Source organism: Bombina bombina, chromosome 6 (genome assembly GCF_027579735.1).
Source record: "Bombina bombina isolate aBomBom1 chromosome 6, aBomBom1.pri, whole genome shotgun sequence".
NCBI lineage: Eukaryota > Metazoa > Chordata > Amphibia > Anura > Bombinatoridae > Bombina > Bombina bombina.
Genome location: NC_069504.1, coordinates 4,202,040 through 4,227,036, shown reverse-complemented (window position 1 = coordinate 4,227,036; position 24,997 = coordinate 4,202,040). Strand labels below are relative to the sequence as shown.

Sequence of the window (24,997 nt, the reverse complement as noted above, 5' to 3'; positions counted from 1 at the left end):
GTTACTCATTATACGTCACTGTTATACTACGCTGTGTGTTTGTTACTCATTATACGTCACTGTTATACTACGCTGTGTGTTTGTTACTCATTATACCGTTACTGTTATACTACGCTGTGTGTTTGTTACTCATTATACAGTTACTGTTATACTACGCTGTGTGTTTGTTACTCATTATACGTCACTGTTATACTACGCTGTGTGTTTGTTACTCATTATACGTCACTGTTATACTACGCTGTGTGTTTGTTACTCATTATACCTTCACTGTTATACTACGCTGTGTGTTTGTTACTCATTATACGTCACGTTTATACTACCCTGTGTTTGTTACTCATTATACCTTCACTGTTATACTACGCTGTGTGTTTGTTACTCATTATACGTCACGTTTATACTACCCTGTGTTTGTTGCTTTATTTCTTACGCTCAGTTCTGTTCTCCTTTCAGCTCTCTCAGGTGTTTCAGGAGAGGAACACACTGTCACTTCAGCTTCGGGGAAGCAGCCAGAACCTACGAGAAGCCCAGAGCCAATGTGCAACTCTGCAGAGACAGCTCCAGGAGGTTAAGCCCAACAAGCAGGTGAGACGGGAGCCAAGCGAGTCACAACTCACAGTTAATGTATACTTTGTTGTGTAGAAGTGACCTGTACAGCGCAATCACCTTATACTGTTGTATAGAAGTGACCTGTACACTGTGGTCACCGTATACTGTTGTATAGAAGGGACCTGTACAGCGCGGTCACCGTATACTGTTGTATAGAAGTGACCTGTACACTGTGGTCACCGTATACTGTTGTATAGAAGGGACCTGTACAGCGCGGTCACCGTATACTGTTGTATAGAAGTGACCTGTACACTGTGGTCACCGTATACTGTTGTATAGAAGGGACCTGTACAGTGCGGTCACCATATACTGTTGTATAGAAGGGACCTGTACAGCGCGGTCACCGTATACTGTTGTATAGAAGGGACCTGTACAGCGCGGTCCCCGTATACTGTTGTATAGAAGGGACCTGTACAGCGCGGTCACCGTATACTGTTGTATAGAAGGGACCTGTACAGCGCGGTCACCGTATACTGTTGTATAGAAGGGACCTGTACAGCGCGGTCACCGTATACTGTTGTATAGAAGGGACCTGTACAGCGCGGTCACCGTATACTGTTGTATAGAAGGGACGTGTACAGCGCGGTCACCGTATACTGTTGTATAGAAGGGACGTGTACAGCGCGGTCAGCGTATACTGTTGTATAGAAGGGACCTGTACAGCGCGGTCACCGTATAGTGTTGTATAGAAGGGACGTGTACAGCGCGGTCAGTGTATACCGTTGTATAGAAGGGACGTGTACAGCGTGGTTACCGTATACTTTTGTATAGAAGGGACCTGTACAGCGCGGTCACCGTATAGTGTTGTATAGAAGGGACCTGTACAGCGCGGTCACCGTATACTGTTGTATAGAAGGGACCTGTACAGCGCGGTCACCGTATACTGTTGTATAGAAGGGACGTGTACAGCGCGGTCACCGTATACTGTTGTATAGAAGGGACGTGTACAGCGCGGTCACCGTATACTGTTGTATAGAAGGGACGTGTACAGCGCGGTCACCGTATACTGTTGTATAGAAGGGACCTGTACAGCGCGGTCACCGTATACTGTTGTATAGAAGTGACCTGTACAGCGCAGTCAGCGTATACTGTTGTATAGAAGGGACCTGTACAGTGCGGTCACCGTATACTGTTGTATAGAAGGGACGTGTACAGCGCGGTCAGTGTATACCGTTGTATAGAAGTGACCTGTACAGCGTGGTTACCGTATACTTTTGTATAGAAGGGACCTTTACAGCGCGGTCACCGTATACTGTTGTATAGAAGGGACGTGTACAGCGTGGTCACCGTATACTGTTGTATAGAAGGGACGTGTACAGCGCGGTCAGTGTATACCGTTGTATAGAAGTGACCTGTACAGCGTGGTTACCGTATACTTTTGTATAGAAGGGACCTGTACAGTGCGGTCACCGTATACTGTTGTATAGAAGGGACCTGTACAGCGCGGTCACCGTATAGTGTTGTATAGAAGGGACCTGTACAGCGCGGTCACCGTATACTGTTGTATAGAAGGGACCTGTACAGCGCGGTCACCGTATACTGTTGTATAGAAGGGACGTGTACAGCGCGGTCACCGTATACTGTTGTATAGAAGGGACCTGTACAGCGCGGTCACCGTATACTGTTGTATAGAAGGGACCTGTACAGCGCGGTCACCGTATACTGTTGTATAGAAGGGACCTGTACAGCGCGGTCACCGTATACTGTTGTATAGAAGGGACCTGTACAGTGCGGTCACCGTATACTGTTGTATAGAAGGGACCTGTACAGCGCAGTCAGCGTATACTGTTGTATAGAAGGGACCTGTACAGCGCGGTCACCGTATACTGTTGTATAGAAGGGACATGTACAGCGCGGTCACCGTATACTGTTGTATAGAAGGGACATGTACAGCGCGGTCACCGTATACTGTTGTATAGAAGGGACATGTACAGCGCGGTCACCGTATACTGTTGTATAGAAGGGACCTGTACAGCGCAGTCACCGTATACTGTTGTATAGAAGGGACCTGTACAGCGCGGTCACCGTATACTGTTGTATAGAAGGGACCTGTACAGCGCGGTCACCGTATACTGTTGTATAGAAGGGACCTGTACAGCGCGGTCACCGTATACTGTTGTATAGAAGGGACCTGTACAGCGCGGTCACCGTATACTGTTGTATAGAAGGGACCTGTACAGTGCGGTCACCGTATACTGTTGTATAGAAGGGACGTGTACAGCGCGGTCAGTGTATACCGTTGTATAGAAGTGACCTGTACAGCGTGGTTACCGTATACTTTTGTATAGAAGGGACCTGTACAGCGCGGTCACCGTATACTGTTGTATAGAAGGGACGTGTACAGCGCGGTCACCGTATACTGTTGTATAGAAGGGACGTGTACAGCGCGGTCACCGTATACTGTTGTATAGAAGTGACCTGTACAGCGCGGTCACCGTATACTGTTGTATAGAAGGGACGTGTACAGCGCGGTCACCGTATACTGTTGTATAGAAGGGACGTGTACAGCGCGGTCACCGTATACTGTTGTATAGAAGTGACCTGTACATATGTTATAAACTTCTACAAATTTATTTGTTCAAAAAGATTGATAATCCGCTGAGATTTTTTATACTGTAACTTATTTGAACACTTGTAACTGTGAATTTTATAGGGTTGCAATACCCTTTTTCTTGTTAAATGGAAAGAGTCCACAGCTGCATTCATTACTTTTGGGAAATAAGAACCTGGCCACCAGGAGGAGGCAAAGACACCCCAGCCAAAGGCTTAAATACCTCCCCCACTCCCCCAGTTATTCTTTGCCTTTCGTCCCAGGAGGTTGGCAGAGAAGTGTCAGAAGTTTTCTTTTACAAAGATATGACGAGTCCACGGATTTCATCCTTACTTGTGGGATATTAACCTCCTGCTAACAGGAAGTGGTAAAGAGCACCACAGCAGAGCTGTATATATAGCCCCTCCCTTGTAATTGGCAAGAGTCCATGAGCTAGTGACGTATGGGATATACATTCCTACCAGGAGGGGCAAAGTTTCCCAAACCTCAAAATGTCTATAAATACACCCCTCACCACACCCACAATTCAGTTTTACAAACTTTGCCTCCGATGGAGGTGGTGAAGTAAGTTTGTGCTAGATTCTACGTTGATATGCGCTCCGCAGCAGGTTGGAGCCCGGTTTTCCTCTCAGCGTGCAGTGAATGTCAGAGAGACGTGAAGAGAGTATTGCCTATTTGAATAGAATGGTCTCCTTCTACGGGATCTATTTCATAGGTTCTCTGTTATCGGTCGTAGAGATTTCTTCTCCTACCTCCCTTTTCAGATCGACGATATACTCTTATATACCATTACCTCTACTGATTCTCGTTTCAGTACTGGTTTGGCTATCTACTATATGTAGATGAGTGTCTTAGGGTAAGTAAGTCTTATTTTATTTATGTCACTCTAAGCTATGGTTGGGCACTTTATACGTAAAGTTCTAAATATGTCTTTAAACTTATATTTGCCATGATTCAGGATAATCAATATTCCTTCTTTCAGACTGTCAGTTTCATTTTTTGGGAAAATGCATATGAATAAAATATTTTTCTTACCGTAAAATTTTCAATTGACTTTTTTTCTAAATTGCGGGCTGTTAGGTTCGCGGGTGCCGAAAATGCTACAATTTATTGCGTCATTTTTGGCGCAAGACTTTTCTCTTGTTAAGTGTATTCAGTCCACGGGTCATCCATTACTTATGGGATATATTCCCTTCCCAACAGGAAGTTGCAAGAGGATCACCCAAGCAGAGCTGCTATATAGCTCCTCCCCTCACGTGTCATATCCAGTCATTCTCTTGCAACTCCACATAGATGGAGGTCGCGAAAGGAGAGTGGTGTTTATACTTAATTATTTCTTCAATCAAAAGTTTGTTATTTTTAAATGGCACCGGAGTGTGCTGTTTGTTCTCAGGCAGTATTTGGAAGAAGAATCTGCCTGTGTTTTCTATGATCTTAGCAGACGTAACTAAGATCCACTGGCTGTTCTCGCACATTCTGAGGAGTGGGGTAGTAACTTCAGAAAGGGAATAGCGTGCGGGGTCCCCTGCAGATAAGGTATGTGCAGTAAATAATTTTCTAAGGAATGGAATTGACTAAGAAAATACTGCTGATACCGATGTTATGTAAGTACAGCCTTAAATGCAGTGGAAGTGACTGGTATCAGGCTGATTTATGTATATACAGTAAAGTAATTTTCTAGGAATGGAATTTGACTAAGAAAATGCTGTTATTACTGAAGTAATGTAATAAGTCTTAAATGCAGTATAAGGACTGGTATCAGACTTATCAATAGAGATACATAATAAAAATAAAAGAAAAAGATGTTTAAAACGGTTGCTGGCATGTTTAATCGTTTTTGTGAGGTACTTTGGTGATAAAATTTATTGGGGCATGAATTTTCCACATGACTGACTTATATTTCTGCATGGAAACAGTTAACTGAGGTTTCTCACTGTTGTAATATGAGTGGGAGGGGCCTATTTTAGCGCTTTTTTGCGCAGTAAAAATTCAGTCTCTGTCTTCCTATTTCTTCCTGCATGACACAGGACGTCTCTAGAGAGCTCAGGGGACTTCAAAAGTCATTTTGAGGGAGGTAATCAGTCACAGCAGACCTGTGGCAGTGTGTTTGACTGTGTTAAAAACGTTTTTTTCTATATTTTTATCCGTTTTGGGTATTAAGGGGTTAATCATCCATTTGCAAGTGGGTACAATGCTCTGCTAACTTAATACATTTACTGTGAAAATTTGGTTGCTATAACTGATTTGGTTCATTGTTATTTCAACTGTGACAATTTTTTGTGCTTCTTAAAGGCGCAGTAACGTTTTATTTAGTGCTTGTAAATTTATTTCAAAAGTGTTTTCCAAGCTTGCTAATCTCATTGCTAGTCTGTTTAAACATGTCTGACACAGATGATTCTGTTTGTTCATTATGTTTGAAGGCCAATGTGGAGCCCCATAGAAATATGTGTACTAAATGTATTGATTTCACTTTAAATAATAAAGGTCAGTCTTTATCTATAAAAGAATTATCACCAGACGACGAGGGGGAAGTTATGCCGACTAACTCTCCTCACGTGTCAGTACCTTCGCCTCCCGCTCAGGAGGCGCGTGATATTGTGGCGCCAAGTACATCAGGGATGCCCATACAAATCACTTTACGAGACATGGCCACTATTCTGAATAATACCCTGACAGAAGTATTATCTAAATTGCCAGAATTAAGAGGCAAGCGCGATTGCTCTGGGATAAGGACAGAGCGCGCTGGTGCTGTGAGAGCCATGTCTGATACTGCGTCACAGTTTGCAGAACATGAGGACGGAGAGCTTCATTCTGTGGGTGACGGATCTGATCCAGGGAAACCGGATTCAGAGATTTCTAATTTTAAATTTAAGCTTGAGAACCTCCGTGTATTGCTAGGGGAGGTTTTAGCGGCTCTGAATGACTGTAATACAGTTGCAATTCCAGAGAAATTATGTAGGCTGGATAGATACTATGCGGTGCCGGTGTGTACTGACGTTTTTCCTATACCTAAAAGGCTTACAGAAATTATTAGCAAGGAGTGGGATAGACCTGGTGTGCCCTTTTCCCCACCTCCTATATTTAGGAAAATGTTTTCAATAGATGCCACTACACGGGACTTATGGCAGACGGTCCCTAAGGTGGAGGGAGCAGTTTCTACTTTAGCTAAGCGTACCACTATCCCGGTGGAGGATAGTTGTGCTTTTTCGGATCCAATGGATAAAAAATTAGAAGGTTACCTTAAGAAAATGTTTGTTCAACAAGGTTTTATCTTACAGCCCCTTGCATGCCTTGCGTCTGTCACTGCTGCTGCGGCATTCTGGTTTGAGTCTCTGGAAGAGGCCATTCACTCAGCTCCATTGGATGAAATCATGGACAAGCTTAAAGCACTTAAGCTTGCTAATGCATTTGTTTCTGATGCCATTGTACATTTAACTAAACTAATGGCTAAGAACTCCGGATTCGCCATTCAGGCGCGGAGAGCGCTATGGCTTAAATCCTGGTCAGCTGACGTGACTTCTAAATCTAAATTGCTTAATATTCCTTTCAAGGGGCAAACCTTATTCGGGCCCGGCTTGAAAGAAATTATCGCTGACATTACTGGAGGTAAGGGTCATACCCTTCCTCAGGACAGGGCCAAATCAAAGGCCAAACAGTCTAATTTTCGTGCTTTTCGAAACTTCAAGGCAGGAGCAGCATCAACTTCCTCCGCTCCAAAACAGGAAGGAACTGTTGCTCGTTACAGACAGGCCTGGAAAAATAATCAGTCCTGGAACAAGGGCAAGCAGGCCAGAAAACCTACTACTGCCCCTAAGACAGCATGAAGGAATTGCCCCCTATCCGGAAACGGATCTAGTGGGGGGCAGACTTTCTCTCTTCGCCCAGGCGTGGGCAAGAGATGTCCAGGATCCCTGGGCGTTGGAGATCATATCCCAGGGATATCTTCTGGACTTCAAAGCTTCTCATCCACAAGGGAGATTTCATCTTTCAAGGTTATCAGCAAACCAAATAAAGAAAGAGGCATTTCTACGCTGTGTACAAGACCTCCTTATAATGGGGGTGATCCACCCAGTTCCGCAAACGGAACAAGGGCAAGGGTTTTACTCAAATCTGTTCGTGGTTCCCAAGACAGAGGGAACCTTCAGACCAATCTTAGACCTAAAGATCTTAAACAAATTCCTAAGAGTTCCATCATTCAAAATGGAAACTATTCGAACCATCCTACCCATGATCCAAGAGGGTCAGTACATGACCACAGTGGACTTAAAGGATGCCTACCTTCACATACCGATTCACAAAGATCATTATCGGTACCTAAGATTTGCCTTCCTAGACAGGCATTACCAGTTTGTAGCTCTTCCCTTCGGGTTAGCTATGGCCCCGAGAATCTTTACAAAGGTTCTGGGCTCACTTCTGGCGGTTCTACGACCGCGAGGCATAGCGGTGGCTCCGTATCTAGACGACATCCTGATACAGGCATCAAGCTTTCAAATTGCCAAGTCTCATACAGAGATAGTTCTGGCTTTTCTGAGGTCGCATGGGTGGAAGGTGAACGTGGAAAAGAGTTCTCTATCACCACTCACAAGAGTCTCCTTCCTAGGGACTCTTATAGATTCGGTAGAGATGAAAATTTACCTGACGGAGTCCAGGTTGTCAAAACTTCTAAATGCTTGCCGTGTCCTTCTTTCCATTCCACGCCCGTCAGTGGCTCAGTGCATGGAAGTAATCGGCTTAATGGTAGCGGCAATGGACATAGTGCCATTTGCGCGCCTGCATCTCAGACCGCTGCAGTTATGCATGCTAGGTCAGTGGAATGGGGATTACTCAGATTTGTCCCCTCTGCTAAATCTGGATCAAGAGACCAGAGATTCTCTTCTCTGGTGGCTTTCTCGAGTCCATCTGTCCAAGGGCATGACCTTTCGCAGGCCAGAGTGGACGATTGTAACAACATATGCCAGCCTTCTAGGTTGGGGCGCAGTCTGGAACTCCCTGAAGGCTCAGGGATCGTGGACTCAAGAGGAGAAACTCCTCCCAATAAATATTCTGGAATTAAGAGCAATATTCAAGGCTCTTCTAGCTTGGCCTCAGTTAGCAACACTGAGGTTCATCAGATTTCAGTCGGACAACATCACGACTGTGGCTTACATCAACCATCAAGGGGGAACCAGGAGTTCCCTAGCGATGTTAGAAGTCTCAAAGATAATTCGCTGGGCAGAGTCTCACTCTTGCCACCTGTCAGCGATCCACATCCCAGGCGTGGAGAACTGGGAGGCGGACTTTCTAAGTCGCCAGACTTTTCATCCGGGGGAGTGGGAACTTCATCCGGAGGTGTTCGCTCAACTGATTCGTCGTTGGGGCAAACCAGATCTGGATATCATGGCGTCTCGCCAGAACGCCAAGCTTCCTCGTTACGGATCCAGGTCCAGAGACCCGGGAGCGGCGCTGATAGATGCTCTAGCAGCCCCTTGGGTCTTCAACGTGGCTTATGTGTTTCCACCGTTTCCGCTGCTGCCTCGACTGATTGCCAAGATCAAACAGGAGAGAGCATCAGTGATTCTGATAGCGCCTGCGTGGCCATGCAGGACCTGGTACGCAGACCTAGTGGACATGTCGTCCTGTCCACCATGGTCTCTACCTCTGAGGCAGGACCTTCTAATACAAGGTCCTTTCAACCATCCAAATCTAATTTCTCTGAGGCTGACTGCATGGAGATTGAACGCTTGATCTTATCCAAGCGTGGCTTCTCAGAGTCAGTTATTGATACTTTAATACAGGCTCGGAAGCCTGTTACCAGAAAAATCTATCATAAGATATGGCGTAAATACTTATATTGGTGCGAATCCAAGAGTTACTCATGGAGTAAGGTTAGGATTCCTAGGATATTGTCCTTTCTACAAGAGGGTTTGGAAAAGGGCTTATCTGCTAGTTCGTTGAAGGGACAGATTTCTGCTCTGTCTATTCTTTTGCACAAGCGTCTGGCAGAAGTTCCAGACGTCCAGGCTTTTTGCCAGGCTTTGACTAGGATTAAGCCTGTGTTTAAATCTGTTAAATCTGTTTAAAGATTTTCGTTCAACTTCTTCCCTGTTTGTCGTTTATTCTGGGCAGAGGAGAGGTCAAAAAGCTTCGGCAACCTCTCTCTCTTTTTGGCTTCGTAGTATAATACGTTTAGCCTATGAGACTGCTGGACAGCAGCCTCCTGAAAGAATTACAGCTCATTCCACTAGAGCTGTGGCTTCCACCTGGGCCTTTAAGAATGAGGCCTCTGTTGAATAGATTTGCAAGGCTGCGACTTGGTCTTCGCTTCACACCTTTTCGAAATTTTATAAATTTGACACTTTCGCTTCTTCGGAGGCTGTTTTTGGGAGAAAGGTTCTACAGGCAGTGGTTCCTTCCGTTTAAGTTCCTGCCTTGTCCCTCCCTTCATCCGTGTACTTAGCTTTGGTATTGGTATACCATAAGTAATGGATGACCCGTGGACTGAATACACTTAACAAGAGAAAACATAATTTATGCTTACCTGATAAATTTATTTCTCTTGTAGTGTATTCAGTCCACGGCCCGCCCTGTCTTTTTAAGGCAGATCTAAATTTTAATTAAAACATTCAGTCACCACTGCACCCTATGGTTTCTCTTTTCTCGTCTTGTTTCGGTCGAATGACTGGATATGACACGTGAGGGGAGGAGCTATATAGCAGCTCTGCTTGGGTGATCCTCTTGCAGCTTCCTGTTGGGAAGGGAATATATCCCATAAGTAATGGATGACCCGTGGACTGAATACACTACAAGAGAAATAAATTTATCAGGTAAGCATAAATTATGTTTTTTGGCGCGAGAATATCGTAATTTCCGGAGTCATAGTTGACGCTGGAAGTTTTCACGTGGTTGCGTCATTTTTGATGCATGTTTGTTGCAGATGTTTTTTGGCGCCAAAAAATGTGGGCGTCATACTTGCCGCCAGTTTTTTTCACATTATTTCAGTCTCACTTTTTAGTTGCTTCTGGTTCTAGAGGCTTGTTTTGTTTTGCATTTTTTCCCATTCCTGAAACTGTCATTTAAGGAATTTGATAATTTTGCTTTATATGTTGTTTTTTTTCTATTACATATTGCAAGATGTCACTACCTGACCCTGGATCAGAATCTACTTCTGGAAAGACGCTGCCTGATGTTGGTTCTACCAAAGCTAAGTGCATTTATTGTAAACTTTTGGTAACTGTTCCTCCGGCTGTAGTTTGTGTTAGTTGTCATGATAAACTATCAAACGCTGATAATATTTCCATTAGTAATAATCCATTACCTGTTGTTCCTTCAACATCTAATGTTCAGGATGTCCCTGTTAATGTAAGAGAATTTGTTTCTAATTCTATTCGGAAGGCTCTGTCTGTTATTCCTCCTTCTAGTAAACGTAAAAGGTCTTTTAAAACTTCTCATATTTCAGATGAATTTTTAAATGACCGCCATCATTCTGACTTATCTATCTCTGATGAGGATCTATCTGGTTCAGAAGATTCTGCCTCAGATATTGACACTGATAAATCTTCGTATTTGTTTAAGATGGAGTTTATTCATTCTTTACTTAAAGAAGTGTTGATTGCATTAGATATGGAGGAGTCTAGTCCTCTTGATATTAAAACTAATAAGCGTTTTTAAATTCAGTTTTTAAACCTCATGTAGTTATTCCAGAAGTTTTTCCAGTTCCTGATGCTATTTCAGAAGTAATTTCTAGGGAATGGAATAGTCTGGGTACTTCATTTACTCCTTCTCCAAGGTTTAAGAAATTGTACCCTTTGCCATCTGATAGATTAGAGTTTTGGGAAAAAATCCCCAAAGTTGATGGGGCTATCTCTACTCTTGCTAAACGTACTACTATTCCTACGGCAGATAGTACTTCTTTTAAGGATCCTTTAGATAGGAAGCTTGAATCCTTTCTAAGGAAGGCTTATTTATGTTCAGGTAATCTTCTTAGACCTGCTATTTCTTTGGCTGATGTTGCTGCAGCTTCCACCTTCTGGTTTGAGGCTTTAACGCAACAAGTGTCAGACCATAATGCTTATAGCATTGTTAAACTTCTTCAACATGCTAATAACTTTGTTTGTGATGCCATTTTTGATATCATTAGGATTGATGTCAGGTATATGTCTTTAGCTATTTTAGCTAGAAGAGCTTTATGGCTTAAGTCTTGGAATGCAGATATGACTTCTAAGTCAACGTTGCTTTCTCTTTCTTTCCAAGGTAATAAATTATTTGGTTCTCAGTTGGATTCAATAATTTCAACTGTTACTGGGGGGAAGGGAGCCTTTTTGCCTCAGGACAAAAAATCTAAAGGTAAATATAGGGCTGCTAATCATTTTCGTTCCTTTCGTCAGAATAAGGAACAGAAGCCTGACCCTTCCCCTAAAGGAACAGTTTCCGTTTGGAAACCTTCTCCAGTCTGGAATAAATCCAAGCCTTTTAGAAAGTCAAAACCAGCTCCCAAATCTGCATGAAGGTGCGGCCCTCATTCCAGCACAGCTGGTAGGGGGAAGGTTACGATTTTTCAAAGATGTTTGGACCAATTCGATTCAAAGTCTTTGGATTCAGAACATTGTTTCTCAAGGGTACAGAATAGGTTTCAAGGTAAGACCGCCTGTGAGAAGATTTTTCCTCTCACGCATTCCAGTAAACCCAGTAAAGGCTCAGGCGTTTCTGAAATGTGTTTCAGACCTGGAGTCGGCTGGGGTAATTGTGCCAGTTCCAGATATAGAACGGGGTCTGGGGTTTTACTCAAATCTGTACATTGTACCAAAGAAGGAGAATTCTTTCAGACCAGTTCTGGATCTAAAAATATTGAATCGTTATGTAAGGATACCAACATTCAAAATGGTGACTATAAGGACTATTCTGCCTTTTGTTCAGCAAGGGCATTATATGTCTACAATAGACTTACAGGATGCATATCTTCATATTCCAATTCATCCAGACTACTATCAGTTCCTGAGATTCTCTTTTCTAGACAAGCATTACCAGTTTGTTGCTCTTCCTTTTGGCCTAGCAACAGCTCCAAGGATCTTTTCAAAGGTTCTCGGTGCCCTTCTCTCTGTAATCCGAGAACAGGGTATTGCGGTATTTCCTTATTTGGACGATATCTTGGTACTTGCTCAGTCTTTACATTCTGCAGAATCTCATACGAATCAACTAGTGTTGTTTCTTCAAAGACATGGTTGGAGGATCAATTTACCAAAGAGTTCCTTGATTCCTCAGACAAGGGTAACCTTTTTGGGTTTCCAAATAGATTCAGTGTCCATGAACAGAAAAGAGACGTCTGAAATTGGTTTCAGCTTGTCGAAACTTTCAGTCTCAATCATTCCCTTTGGTAGCTTTGTGCATGGAAATTCTAGGTCTCATGACTGCTGCATCGGACGCGACCCCTTTTGCTCGTTTTCTCATGAGACCTCTCCAGCTTTGTATGCTGAACCAACGGTGCAGGGATTATACAAAGATATCACAATTAATATCCTTAAATCCCAATGTTCGATCTTCTCTGACTTGGTGGTTGGATCACCATCGTTTAATTCATTGTTCGTCCAACCTGGACTGTGATCTCAACAGATGCAAGTCTTTCAGGTTGGGGAGCTGTATGGGGATCTCTGACAGCGCAGGGGGTTTGGGAATCTCAGGAGGCGAGATTACCAATCAACATTTTGGAACTCTGTGTGATTTTCGGAGCTCTTCAGTTCTGGCCTCTTCTGAAGAGAGAATCGTTTATTTGTTTTCAGACAGACAATGTCACAACCGTGGCGTATGTCAATCATCAAGGTGGGACTCACAGTCCTCAGGCTATGAAAGAAGTATCTCAGATACTTGTATGGGCGGAATCCAGCTCCTGTCTAATCTCTGCGGTTCACATCCCAGGTATAGACAATTGGGAAGCGGATTATCTCAGTCGCCAGACGTTACATCCGGGCGAATGGTCTCTTCACCCAGAGTTATTTCTTCAGATTGTTCAAATCTGGGGACTTCCAGAAATAGATCTGATGGCTTCTCATCTAAACAAGAAACTTCCCAGGTATCTGGCCAGATCCAGGGATCCTCAGGCGGAAGCGGTGGACGCGTTGTCACTTCCTTGGAATTATCAACCTGCTTATATCTTTCTGCCTCTAGTTCTTCTTCCAAAAGTGATTTCCAAAATCCTAATGGAGCGTTCGTTTGTACTGCTGGTGGCTCCAGCATGGCCACACAGGTTTTGGTATGCGGATCTCGTTCAGATGGCCAGTTGCCAACCTTGGACACTTCCGTTAAGGCCAGACCTTCTATCTCAAGGCCCATTTTTCCATCAGGATCTCAAATCATTACATTTGAAGGTATGGAGATTGAACGCTTAATACTTAGTATTAATCACTGAATCGGAGAAACCTCTATGACTATGTTACAGGCTCGTAAATCTGTGTCTAGAAAGATTTATTACCGAGTTTGGAAGTCTTACATTTCTTGGTGTTCTTCTCATAAATTCTCTTGGCATTCTTTTAGAATTCCTAGAATTTTACAGTTTCTTCAGGATGGTTTGGAAAAAGGTTTGTCTGCAAGTTCCTTGAAAGGACAAATCTCTGCTCTTTCTGTTCTTTTTCACAGAAAGATTGCTAATCATCCTGATATTCATTGTTTTGTACAGGCTTTGGTTCGTATTAAGCCTGTCATTAAGTCAATCTCTCCTCCTTGGAGTCTTAATTTGGTTCTGAGGGATTTACAGGCTCCTCCGTTTGAACCTATGCATTCTCTGGATATTAAATTACTTTCTTGGAAAGTTTTGTTCTTTTTGGCAATCTCTTCTGCTAGAAGAGTTTCTGAGTTATCTGCTCTTTCTTGTGAATCTCCTTTTCTGATTTTTCATCTGGATAAGGTGGTGTTGCGGACTTCATTTAATTTTTTACCTAAAGTTGTGAATTCTAACAACATTAGTAGAGAAATTGTTGTCCTTTCATTGTGTCCTAATCCTAAGAATTCTCTGGAGAGATCTTTACATTCTTTGGATGTAGTAAGAGCTTTGAAATATTATGTTGAAGCTACTAAAGATTTCAGAAAGACTTCCAGTCTATTTGTTATCTTTTCTGGTTCTTGGAAAGGTCAGAAGGCTTCTGCCATTTCTTTGGCGTCTTGGTTAAAGTCTTTGATTCATCATGCTTATGTGGAGTCGGGTAAATCCCCGCCTCAAAGGATTACGGCTCATTCTACTAGGTCAGTTTCTACTTCCTGGGCTTTTAAGAATGAAGCTTCTGTTGATCAGATTTGCAAAGCAGCAACTTGGTCTTCTTTGCATACTTTTACTAAATTCTACCATTTTTATGTTTTTTCTTCTTCTGAAGCAGTTTTTGGTAGAAAAGTACTTCAGGCAGCTGTTTCAGTTTGATTCTTCTGCTTATAATTTCAGTTTTTTTCATTGTAAGATTAAAACTTTTTGATTTGGGTTGTGGATTATTTTTTCAGCGGAATTGGCTGTCTTTATTTTATCCCTCCCTCTCTAGTGACTCTTGCATGGACGTTCCACATCTTGGGTATCTGCTATCCCATACGTCACTAGCTCATGGACTCTTGCCAATTACATGAAAGAAAACATAATTTATGTAAGAACTTACCTGATAAATTCATTTCTTTCATATTAGCAAGAGTCCATGAGGCCCACCCTTTTTGTGGTGGTTATGATTTTTTTGTATAAAGCACAATTATTCCAATTCCTTGTTTGATGCTTTCGCTCCTTTCTTATCACCCCACTTCTTGGCTATTCGTTAAACTGAATTGTGGGTGTGGTGAGGGGTGTATTTATAGGCATTTTGAGGTTTGGGAAACTTTGCCCCTCCTGGTAGGAATGTATATCCCATACGTCACTAGCTCATGGACTCTTGCCAATATGAAAGAAATGAATTTATCTGGTAAGTTCTTACATAAATTACGTTTTCCCTCCACCCCCAGTCATTCTCTTTGCCTGTGTTATACTAGGAAGAGGTAAAGTGCGGTGTTAGTTTTAGTTTCTTCAATCAAGAAGTTTTTTATTTTAAATGGTACCGGTGAGTACTATTTTCCTCAGGGGGATATGGAAGAAGATTTCTGCCCTGAGGTTTGATGATCTTAGCATTTGTAACTTAGATCCATGCTGGTTCCCACAAGACTTCTGAAGGTAACCATGAGACATCTTCAGTGTGGAGACCAGTTTCATGCTACAAGCAGCATTAAGGTATGTGCAGACTTTTTTTCTGAGGAGACTTGGTGTATCAGAACTGGCTGGCATTTATTTCCCTGTATGGGAATGGGGTAAGCAGTGAAACCTATTTTAATAGGAGGGGGGTTACTGGAGTCCCTATATCATATTTATCATTAGTTGATATTTGGGCATTATGTGACATGGGAGACAATATAAAAAACGATGTTTTATTTTTTTTATTTTTGGCACTTAAAACTTATTGGTTTTATGCTTGAGGGTTGTATTGTGTGTGTATTTTTACTTTAGTGCAAAACCGCATTCCCATGCGGTGTTGTTTGGGCCTACTCCGACTTTTGACCTTAAGGGGCGGAGCCTATTTTGGCGCATTTCCTTCAAGCTTAGCAGCAGCAAACAGTGACTCGGTGGCTCCGGGACTGTGTAGCTGGTCTGAAGGGTTGGAAACTTGATTCGAAGTACCCTGGGGGAAGTGCAGAGTGTATTTTTATCTATCTTTTGACTACATGTTGATATAAGTACTTCTAAAGCCTTATTTCTGCCCTTGCTTCTGGGTGCAGTAATTTTTGGATTAACCAACGATATTTAAGTTAAATTTGGGAATAATTTAACGTTTTTTGTGCATTTTGGAAAAATTGTTCACTTTTTCTTTTCTTAAAGGCACAGTACACATTTTTTCTAATGTTTATTTTATGCTATAAACGACTTTTGTGGTATTACTAGTCTGTTCAACATGTCTGACATTGAGGTTTCTCATTGTTCTATGTGTTTAGAAGCTATTGTGCAATCCCCTCTAACATTGTGTAACTTTTGTACTGAAAGGGCTTTTCAATGTAAAAAGCATATTTTAAATAAAGTAAGTGTGCCTAAGGATGATTCTCAGTCCGAAGAGAATCAGGATATGCCATCCAATTCTCCCCAAGTGTCACAACCTTTAACGCCCACACAAGCGACGCCTAGTACTTCTAGTGCGTCTAATTCCTTTACTCTGCAGGAGATGCTGCAGTTATGTCAACTACCCTTACAGAGGTATTGTCTAAATTACCAGTGTCGCAGGGTAAACGCAGTAGGTCGAGTATTAATGTAAATACTGAATCCTCTGATGCTTTATTAGCTATTTCCGATGTTCCCTCACAGTGCTCTGAGTTGGGGATCAGGGAATTACTGTCTGAGGGTGAAATTTCTGATTGAGGGAATGTTTTGCCTCAGACAGATTCGGATGCTATGTCATTTAAATTTAAGCTTGAACACCTCCGCCTGTTGCTTAGGGAGGTTTTAGCGACTCTGGATGATTGTGATCCTATTGTGATTCCTCCAGTGAAATTGTGTAAAATGGATTAATATTTGGGAAGTTCCTAATTACACTGATGTTTCTTTCATGTAATTGGCAAGAGTCCATGAGCTAGTGACATATGGGATATACAATCCTACCAGGAGGGGCAAATTTTCCCAAACCTCAAAATGCCTATAAATACACCCCTCACCACACCCACAATTCAGTTTTACAAACTTTGCCTCCTATGGAGGTGGTGAAGTAAGTTTGTGCTAAGATTTCTACGTTGATATGCGCTTCTCAGCATTGTTGAAGCCCGATTCCTCTCAGAGTACAGTGAATGTCAGAGGGATGTGAAGGGAGTATCACTTATTGAATATGATGATTTCCCTAAAGGGGGTCTATTTCATGGGTTCTCTGTTATCGGTCGTAGAGATTCATCTCCTACCTCCCTTTTCAGATCGACGATATACTCTCAATTTACCATTACCTCTACTAATAACTGTTTTAGTACTGGTTTGGCTATCTGCTATATGTAGATGGGTGTCTTTTGGTAAGTATGTTTTTTATTACTTAAGACACCTCAGCTATGGTTTGGCACTTTATGCATTTATATAAAGTTCTAAATATATGTATTGTACTTATATTTGCCAGGTTCATGTATTTCCTTCTGCAGACTGTCAGTTTCATATTTGGGTAATATAAACATCTTTTATAGAAATTTTTTTCTTACCTGGGGTTTAGTCTTTTTTCAATTGACTACTTCTTGCAAATTGCGGGTGGCATTAGGCCCGCGGGTGCGTCAAATGCTAAACTTTATTGCGTCATTTTTGGCGCGGAAAAATACGTCTGACGCAACTTCGTCATTTCCGGGTCATACTTGACGCCGAGACCTTTCACACGGTTGCGTCATTAGTAACGCTAGTGTGTCATTTCCGGTTATTTTTGTCGCCAACAAGTTCACGTTACGTTGTGCGTCATACTTGGTGCCAAACTTCATTATTTCAATACCCCATTGATGTTTGCCTCTTGATTTTTTTCTCTATCAGAGGCCTATGCTATTTGCTTTTTTCCCATTCCTGAAACTGTCATATAAGGAAATAGATAATTTTGCTTTTTATGTTGTTTTTTCGCTTACATTTTGCAAGATGTCTCTATCTGATCCTGCCTCAGAAGTTTCTACTGGAACATTGCTGCCTGACATTGGTCCTACCAAAGCTAAGTGCATTTGTTGTAAAATTGTTGCATTTTTTTCGCCGAATGTCATTTGTAATAGTTGTCATGATAAACTTTTACATGCAGTTAGTGTATCCATCATTAATAGCACATTGCCAGTTGTAATTCCTTCAACTTCTAATGTGCATGATATACCTGTAAATTTTAAAGAATTTGTTTCTGATTCTATTTTGAAGGTTTTGTCTGCATTTCCACCTTGTAATAAACGTAAAGGTCTTTTAAAACTTCTCATTTAGTTGATGAAATTTCAAATGACCAACAAAATAATTTATCCTCTTCTGATGAGGATCTATCTGATACAGAAGATCCTTCCTCAGACTGACAAATCTACTTATTTATTTAAAATAGAGTATATGCGTTCTTTATTAAAAGAAGTGTTAATTATTTTGGATATTGAGGTAACCAGTCCTATTGACGTTCAGTCTAATAAACGTTTAAAATGCTGTTTTTAAACCTCCTGTGGTTTCTCCAGGGGTTTTTCCTATTCCTGAGGCTATTTCTGATATGATTTCTAGGGAATGGAATAAGCCAGGTACTTATTTTATTCCTTCTTCAAGGTTTAAAAAATTGTATCCTTTACCAGCAAAATCTATAGAGTTTTGGGAAAAAAATCCCCAAAGTTGATGGGGCTATTTCTACTCTTGCTAAACGTACCACTATTCCTATGGAAGATAGTACTTCCTTTTAAGGATCCTTTAGATAGGAAGCTTGAATCTTATCTAAGGAAGGCCTATTTATATTCAGGTCATCTTCTCAGACCTGCAATTTCTTTGGCTGATGTTGCGGCTGCATCAACCTTTTGGTTGGAGAATTTAGCGCAACAGGAATTGGATTCTGACTTATCTAGCATTATTCGCCTATTGCAATATGCTAATCATTTTATTGTGATGCAATTTTTGATATTATCAAAATTGATGTTAGATCCATGTCTTTAGCTATTTTAGTTAGAAGAGCTTTGTGGCTTAAATCTTGGAATGCTGATATGACATCTAAATCTAGATTACTATCTCTTTCTTTCCAAGGTAATAATTTATTTGGTTCTCAGTTGGATTCTGTTATTTCAACTGTCACTGGGGGAAGGGAGTTTTTCTGCCTCAGGATTAAAAACCTAAGGGTAAATCTAAGGCTTCTAACCATTTTCGTTCCTTTCGTCAGAATAAGGAACAAAAACTCAATCTTTCCCCCAAGGAGTCTGCTTTCAATTGGAAGCCTTCCTCAAATTGGTTTCCTAAATGGCTTGGATTTATTCCAAAGTCAGCCCCTAAGTCCGCATGAAGGTGCGGCTCTCATTCCAGCTCAGCTGGTAGGGGGCAGATTAAGGTTTTTCAAAGATATTTGGATAAAATCTGTCCAAAATCAATGGATTCAGAGCATTGTCTCTCAAGGGTATCGAATAGGATTCAGACTAAGACCTCCTGTGAGAAGATTTTTTCTCTTGTAAGGTGTATCCAGTCCACGGTTTCATCCATTACTTGTAGGAAAGGCCAAAAGGCTTCGGCAACTTCTCTTTCTTTTTGGCTAAGAAGCATAATCCGTTTAGCTTATGAGACTGCTGGCCAGCAGCCTCCTGAAAGAATTACAGCTCATTCTACTAGAGCGGTAGCTTCCACATGGGCTTTTAAACATGAGGCCTCTGTTGAACAGATTTGTAAGGCGGCGACTTGGTCTTCGCTTCATACTTTTTCTAAATTCTACAAATTTGATACTTTTGCTTCCTCGGAGGCTATTTTTGGGAGAAAGGTCTTACAGGCAGTGGTGCCTTCCGTTTAAGTACCTGCCTTGTCCCTCCCTTCATCCGTGTCCTAAAGCTTTGGTATTGGTATCCCACAAGTAATGGATGAACCCGTGGACTGGATACACCTTACAAGAGAAAACAAAATTTATGCTTAACTGATAAATTTCTTTCTCTTGTGGTGTATCCAGTCCACGGCCCGCCCTGTCACTTTAAGGCAGGTGTTTTTATTTTTTAAACTACAGTCACCACTGCACCCTATAGTTTCTCCTTTCTTTCATGTAATTAGCAAGAGTCCATGAGCTAGTGACGTATGGGATATACATTCCTACCAGGAGGGGCAAAGTTTCCCAAACCTTAAAATGCCTATAAATACACCCCTCACCACACCCACAATTCAGTTTTACAAACTTTGCCTCCCGTGGAGGTGGTGAAGTAAGTTTGTGCTTAAGATTCTTCGTTGATATGCGCTTCGCAACAGGTTGAAGCCCGGTTTTCCTCTCAAAGTGCAGCGAATGTCAGAGAGACGTGAAGAGAGTATTGCCTATTTGAATACAATGGTCTAACTCTAGGGGATCTATTTCATAGGTTCTCTGTTATCGGTCGTAGAGATTTCTTCTCCTACCTCCCTTTTCAGATCGACTATATACTCTTATATACCATTACCTCTACTGATTCTCGTTTCATTACTGGTTTGGCTTTCTGCTATATGTAGAGGAGTGTCCTGGGGTAAGTAAATCTTATTCTTTATGACACTCTGCGCTATGGTTGGGCACTTTATATGTAAAGTTCTAAATATATGTCTATAAACTTATATTTGCCTTGATTCAGGATAATCAGTATTCCTTTTTAAATACAGACTGTCAGTTTCATTATTGGGATAATGCATTTAATTATTTTTTCTTACCTTGAAAAATTTCATTTGACCATTTTTTCCTGCATGCTGTTAGGCTCGCGGGGGCAGAAAATGTTTCGTTTTATTACGTCATTTTTGGCGCAAACTTTTTTTGCCGCTAAAAATTTTGTAATTTCCGGTGACGTAATTTACGCCGGAAGTTGTATTCTGTTACGCATGCGTATTCAGACATTTTTTTGCGCCAAAAAAATGTGGGCGTCTTTTTTACTCTCATTATTTAAACATTTCTTTTTCTTTGCTTCTGGTTCTAGAAGCTTATTTTTTTGCATTCTTTCCCATTCCTGAAACTGTCATTTAAGGAATTTGATAATTTTGCTTTATATGTTGTTTTTTCTATTACATATTGCAAGATGTCTCATCCTGACCCTGGATCAAAATCCACTAATGGACAGACGCTGCCTGATGCTATTTCTACCAAAGTTAAGTGTATATGTTGTAAACTTGTGGTAACTGTTCCTCCAGCTGCAGTTTGTGAAAGCTGTCATGATAAACTTTCCAATGCAGATTCTGTGTCCATTAGTAATAATCCTTTACCTGTTGTTGTTCCTTCAACATCTATTGTTAAGGATGTTCCTGTTAATATAAAAGAATTTGTTTCTAATTCCATTAGGAAGGCTCTGTCTGTTATTCCTCCTTCCAGTAAACGTAAAAAGTCTTTCAAAACTTCTCACATTTCAGATTAATTTTTAGGTGACCGCCATCATTCTGACTTATCTGTTTCTGATGAGGTTTTTTCCGGTTCAAAAGATTCTACCACAGATGTTGATTCTGATAAATCTTCATATTTATTTAAAATGGAGTTTATCCGTTCATTGCTTAAAGAAGTTTTGATTGCCTTAGATATGGAGGAGTCCATTCCTCTTGATACTAAAACTGCTAAACGTTTAAATTCGGTTTATAAACCTCATGTGTTAATTCCGGAAGTTTTTCCAGTTCCTGACGCTATCTCAGATGTGATTGCTAGGGAATGGGATAGTCTGGGTACTTCATTTACTCCTTCTCCAAGGTTTAAGAAATTGTACCCAGTGCCATCTGATAGACTGGAATTTTGGGATAAAATCCCTAAAGTTGATGGGGCTATCTCTACTCTAGCCAAACGTACTGCTATTCCTACGGCAGATAGCACTTCGTTTAAAGATCCTTTAGATAGGAGAATTGAATCTTTTTTGAGAAAAGCTTATTTATGTTCAGGTAATCTACTCAGACCTGCTATCTCTTTGGCTGATGTTGCTGCAGCTTCAACTTTCTGGTTGGAGACTTTAGCGCAACAAGTGACAGATCATAATACCTATAGCATTGTTAAACTTCTTCAACACGCTAATAACTTTGTCTGTGATGCCATTTTTGATATCATTAGAGTTGATGTCCGGTATATGTCTTTAGCTATTTTAGCTAGACGAGCTTTATGGCTTAAATCCTGGAATGTAGATATGACTTCTAAATCAACTTTGCTTTCTCTCTCTTTCCAAGGTAATAAGTTGTTTGGTTCTCAGTTGGATTCTATAATTTCAACTGTAACTGGAGGGAAGGATGCTTTTTTGCCTCAGGGGAAAAAATCTAAAGGTAATTACAGGGCTGCTAATCGTTTTCGTTCCTTTCGTCAGATGGAGCAGAAGCCCGATCCTTCCCCTAAAGGAACAGTTTCCGGTTGGAAACCTAATCCAGTCTGGAGTAAATGCAAGCCTTCCAGAAAGTCAAAACCAGCCCCTAAATCCGCATGAAGGTGCGGCCCTCATTCCAGCGCAGCTGGTAGGGGGCAGGTTACGATTTTTCAAAGATGTTTGGATCAATTCGGTTCACAATCTTTGGATTCAGAACCTTGTTTCGCAAGGGTACAGAATAGGTTTCAAAGTAAGACCGCCTGTGAGAAGATTCTTTCTCTCACGCATTCCAATCAATCCAGTGAAGGCTCAGGCGTTTCTGAAATGTGTTTCAGACCTAGAGTTAGCTGGAGTAATTATACCAGTTCCAGTTCTGGAACAGGGTCTGGGGTTTTATTCAAATCTATTCATTGTACCAAAGAAAGAGAATTCTTTCAGACCGGTTCTGGATTTAAAAATATTGAATCGTTATGTAAGGATACCAACATTCAAAATGGTAACTATAAGGACTATTCTGCCTTTTGTTCAGCAAGGGCATTATATGTCTACAATAGATTTACAGGATGCATACCTGCATATTCCGATTCATCCAGATCACTATCAGTTTCTGAGATTCTCTTTTCTAAACAAGCATTACCAATTTGTTGCTCTTCCATTTGGTCTATCAACAGCTCCAAGAATCTTTTCAAAGGTTATGGGTGCCCTACTCTCTGTAATCAAAGAACAGGGTATTGCGGTGTTTCCTTATTTGGACGATATCTTGGTACTAGCTAAGTCTTTACATTCTGCAGAATCTCACACGAACCAACTAGTGTTGTTTCTTTGGAAACATAGTTGGAGGATTGTTACAAACTGCTGTTTGTAACTGGCCCTTTAAATGAAAAATTGCCCTGCTTCCCTGGATTTTGGAGAAGCCTATTTGCCAGCCTCCTTCCACATGACTATGGCCCCTGGAACATTGTGCCCCTGAGGACATATTGACTTTTGTTGGGTGTGTGTGGCCCTTTAAGAACCATCTGGGGACATATTGTGACTTTGATGAACAATGCCCCTTTAAGACTATGTCCCCAGACCTGTGAAATGACTTGTCCCTGGCTTTCTCCCACTTGGTTCAGTTTCATTGTGTGCCATTAAGAGTTAAATTTTGTTCAGCTTCAAGAAACCTATTCTAAATACAAGTCTGCTGGGATTAGCTCTAATTAGGTTTAGTGATCAACTTTCCCATTGTCTAATCAGACTAGTATTGATAAGGTGGACTGCATTGTTTTATTGTGTGTAAAATGTTATCTGCTGTTGTGGCCTGTCAAAGGGAGGGTCTCTATCTAATATCAAATGTGTGATGGGGGATTTTATGCCTCCCCCTGAGAGTGTCCTGTTTGCATGTAACCTCAATAAAAAGCAGGCTGTGTGCTCCAGTACACCAGACCTATTTTCTGTCCCTCTAACTTGCAGCTTTGACTCATGTTTGTAGGGGACAGCTTCAGCTAATATCACTACAGGGATTGCTGACTATGGTGCTGATGATTCTTTGGTGAGCGCTAGGAGCATCCTTTTCTACGGTCCAACTTCCAGCCAGCCTGGAGGCAACCGTAACATTTGGCGGCAGCGGTGGGATTGGCGTCCTAGCGCAAGGAGCAGCACCACAACAGCACTGGTATCGTAGGAAAGTTATTGAGGGCAACGCTAGCCACTGCGCAGCGTCCCTACCTACAGCAGCATGGAGCTGACAAGATACTGGTCAGAACCCTGTGAAGAGCACCTCAACCTGATCCGTCGCTATGAGGGCGCGGATTTCATTCCAGAGGTAAAGAGGCGGCTAGTCCGATATGGTCCAGACCCTGCACAGGAGGTAGTCAGTCGCCTCATCCGGGAATTGGCTACTGAGAACGAAGCGGCACGAGCCTTTGAGCGCCAACTGTGGAGTTTGAGGGTATGGACACCTGGTCTCTCTCCCCAGCCGCAGCATGTTCCACAGGGAGAGGAGAGCAGCGACCTCCCTCCCCAGCGGCAGTATACCGTGCAGAGGGAAGAGACAACCGGTCTCCTTCCCCAACCCCAACCAGAGATACCAGAGGCAGCAGGCCTCATAGACTGGTCCTGGGAGGACCCCCAGCAGGCAGGTGGAGATGGGACCGCAGTCTCTCTACCGGCCCTACAGGGATGCTGGGCAGGCGGCCCAGATCCCCAGCGACAGACCCAGCTACAGGGAGGGGAGAGCATCGACCTCCCTCCCCAGCCGGAGTGTGCCTTCCAGGGAGAGGAGACAACCGGTCTCTCTCCCCAGCCGCAGCATGTTCCACAGGAAGCGGAGAGCATCGACCTCCCTTCCCAACGGCCGCCGGAGTATCAGGAGGAGGAGGTAAGCCAATCTCCCCCTCCCCAGCTAACTCCTAACTTGGGCCCAGGGTTAACAGTGGAGATGTTAACCCCCACTGACCCCCACGTTCCCTTTGCCACCGGGCAGGACTATGCCCCAATTCCCCCAGCAGAAGAGCTGGCATCAGGACAGAGCGCTGCTGGTCTCTGCCCTACAGACCTTGTCCTTGTTACAGGACTGGCCTGCAAGCCCCTCACCCCAGCAGAAGCGCTGGCACCAGGGCAGAGTGCCGCTGGCCTCTGCCCCCCAAGTACCATCAGCTATTTGCCCAGCTGCGCCAGGAAGGCCGAGGATGCTGCACTTTCATCCTGCAACCTGGAACTTACAGGCCAGTACTACGTATTGTGGGGGGGCTACTTTGCTGCTAACGATTATTTGTGGGTGGGTTGCGAGACTAACTTAGGCACTGACCGGCAGAAGGTCAGGTGCCTGGTTAGTCTCCCTCCAAAAGGGGAGATATGTTACAAACTGCTGTTTGTAACTGGCCCTTTAAATGAAAAATTGCCCTGCTTCCCTGGATT

The 24,997-nt window shown here is 42.4% G+C and overlaps 1 protein-coding gene across 1 annotated transcript in view; it reads left to right on the top strand.

The window, feature by feature from the left end:
- Positions 1–454: 454 nt before the first annotated feature.
- The window catches only part of LOC128662517 (golgin subfamily B member 1-like), a 100,059-nt gene continuing 75,516 nt past the window's right edge, over positions 455–24,997 (top strand). Inside the window, exon 1 of the mRNA XM_053716297.1 lies at positions 455–582. The gene's annotated coding sequence lies outside the window, so the exon portion shown is untranslated. The remainder of the gene's footprint in view (positions 583–24,997) is intronic.